This window comes from Dipodomys merriami, unplaced genomic scaffold (assembly GCF_024711535.1).
Source record: "Dipodomys merriami isolate MVZ:Mamm:240054 unplaced genomic scaffold, mDipMer1.0.p SCAF_6, whole genome shotgun sequence".
NCBI classification, from domain to species: domain Eukaryota; kingdom Metazoa; phylum Chordata; class Mammalia; order Rodentia; family Heteromyidae; genus Dipodomys; species Dipodomys merriami.
In genome coordinates this window covers 46,326,744-46,329,876 of record NW_027206179.1, presented here as the reverse complement: position 1 = coordinate 46,329,876, position 3,133 = coordinate 46,326,744, and positions in this window count along the sequence as shown.

Here is a 3,133-nt window from a genome sequence, read left to right as displayed (position 1 = left end):
TTGTCATACTGAAATATATTTTTTTCTGTTAGAACTAGGATAGTTTCTGGAACATGCATGATTTGTGACAGCTAAGACATTTGGCAGAGGACTAATTAGCAGTGAGGTCATTTGCCCTTAGTGTTCATTTATATATCTGATGATATGTAGTAGAGAAAGAAAGCATACATTGGTGTCCCAAACCAAAGCAAAACATTTTTTCCTTATATTAATATAACTTCAAGTCAGAGTTCCTAAAAAGATAAACTAAACTACTAAAAAAAAACTATAAATCAAGATTTTGTGAAACAAGCTAAGTTGAAGAGAATAGGTATATTTTTAAGAACCTGTATACCTTTGGAATGTCAAATATTGTGACAAATAAACCTGAGTAGCTCAAAACACTTGACTTTGTACCAAGTGATAACTTGAGCCTTGTGTATAACTGTGTGGCATCCTCAATTGAATGGCTCAATTGCAATTATGTATCATTCTATCACTAGAGCTAAGACAGGCAATTTCAATAAAATTGATCATAATCACAAAGTAGGTGAATAGGAAAATGGATTTGAACTTCCAGCAGTATGATTCTCCATTAGAATCTGAAGTATTCATAATAAAGGTCTTCTTACTGTGAGAGGGTCAACTATCGTCTTCCTTTCTGTGCTGGTAACATGCTTTGCTGTTGGAATATTGGCTGTTTGAGAGTTCTGCAAGCTCTACATTGTCAAACATGTCTACAGTATGCAAGAAGAATTACAGATTAGGAAGTTGGTCCATTTTAGGGGCAGAGGTTTTATTTCAGCCTTGACCTTCTCAGTAGATAAAATGCAGACTGCATTTATCTACAAGCTGCTTAAATGGCAGGATTTTCTTTTCTTAACATGCATGAATATGCATAAAATGAATTAATATTCATGTCCTTTTTTGCTCTGCCTTAGTTCTTCTGATAACAAGGTATGTTAGGAAATATTATACATATATGTATATTCATAAATACATGCCATGAAATGTGTTTCATTTCAATTTGGCTGAAAAGGAGTTTGATACATTCGACCACTAAGATTAAAATATCATATAAAGTAATTGCCTTAGCAACCAAGCAATCTCTAAGAGACTGGCAATTTCTGAGAAGCTTACAATTAAAAATCTAGCAATATAATAAAAACATATCCAGTAGTTGGAGGTATGGTTCAATTGTTAGAGTGAGAGCTAATGAGCTAAAACATCAGGTACCGGATTTGAGTACACTCTCGGATGTAAAAGAAACACAAAGCATTTCAAATCAACAAATGTAAGATTCACATTAGTAGCATTTCAATTTTTTAGGCAATAAAAAGTAAAATTATATACATACATATATGCACATAATTATATTTATAAAACACATATTCCACTATATATGTATGTATTAAAATAATTTTGATTGTCTCAGGGTTTGAATTACATTTTCTAAGTAACATCTTGAAAACTTTTACAAAAAGATCCTAAGATGCATTATTAAATGTTAAAAGCCAATTACAAAATGTTTACAAGATGACTTTTTTTCCTAAGCCATCACTTACCATTAGAGGGATAAATACCCAATCATTGAAATCATAGTGCATGGGTGAAATATGTTTTATTTTCTTTATATCTTTCAATGCTTATCATATTACATAGGAGCTATTATTGTAATTACAACAAATTCAGAAGGGTGCTTTTAGGTTCGTTAAATGCCTGTTATTTCTTAATTGAAATTTTAGAAAGGTGTTCTCTTTTTAAATAGTCTATGTTACTGGAAATTTATCTTAGACTATATGCAAGAGACCAACTTACTTTTTTTTTTAAATAAGTCTCTTCTCTGTAATCAGAGACAAAGGCATAAGTAAGTTTCTATGATGTGGTGGTAAATTCTAGCTACTTAACATTAAAAAGCTAAGACAGCTCCATCGTCAGTCATTAGGAACTCAGTGATAACCTGAATTCTGAAGCGAACAAATGTCTCTGAGTATTTTATGAAGTACACAAACCACATAAATTTTTATTGTGAATCTTCAGTGCTGTTATTACTATATGTCATGCAGCTTGGTATTAAAGAGATCAGCATCTTTCTTTTTGCTGCTGTTTTCGAAATGCTTTATAGAAAATCATTATATAACATTTGTCTTCATATTACAGTGACAATATATTGGTAAATCACTAAGGTACTGAATTATATTTGCATTTATTTCTTTTAGCAAAACAATACTTATATATTATATTCTGGTAATTTAAACAAACTAAATCATGCACAAACTAACAACAGCAACAATAAATGTCTTTTTTGGGAGGGGTAACCACATAGGAAAAGATATGATAAATAATATTGAGGAAGCAATAGTAATGAGAGAAATTCAGTTGTTCATTTTTTAAAAAATTTCTATCATGTTTAAGTTTTACTGTAATCTTAGGAGATAATCATTTTAACTATCGTGAAATTTATTGAACAAATAGATTTTCAGTGGTTACCAAGTATCAGGTTCTGGTACAAACTTGAAAACACAACCGTGTGTTTTCTGCAGGGTAGTGACTCACTCACACCTGTAATCCTAGCTACTCAGGTGGCTGAGATCTCAGGATCACTGTTCAAAGCCAGCCTAGGCAAGAAAGTCCGTGAGACCCTTATTGCCAATAAAACACCAGCACTCCAGATGTCACTGTGCCTCAAGTGGTAGAGCACTAGCCTTGAGCTGAAGAGCTGAGGGACAGCGCCCAGCCCAGAGTTCAAGACTGACAAAAAAAATCTGTATTGTACAGATTGAATTTAATGAAATAAATCAAGGAATAAATAAGAAGAACATGAGATATATAATGTTTCAGGTAGTAAATGAAATAGAAAAAAATCAAGGTAAGCACAGTATAAATATCTAATATTAGAAACAACTATATGTAATAAAGAAAGATTGAAAAAGTGACATTTCATTAGCAGGAGATGATTTTATTATTTAGGAAAATAGCAAGTACGAAAAGCTCAAATTTGGAATCTTATAAAAAAACAAGGAATATTGTGGATTCAGTCTAAGGACACAAAAAATATGACTATGTATTTCTTTATCCAAAGCTTTATCTATTCTTTAATTAGGAACTATACTGTTTCTAGTTCAAGTTGCAAAAGAAGGCTGGAAGATAACTT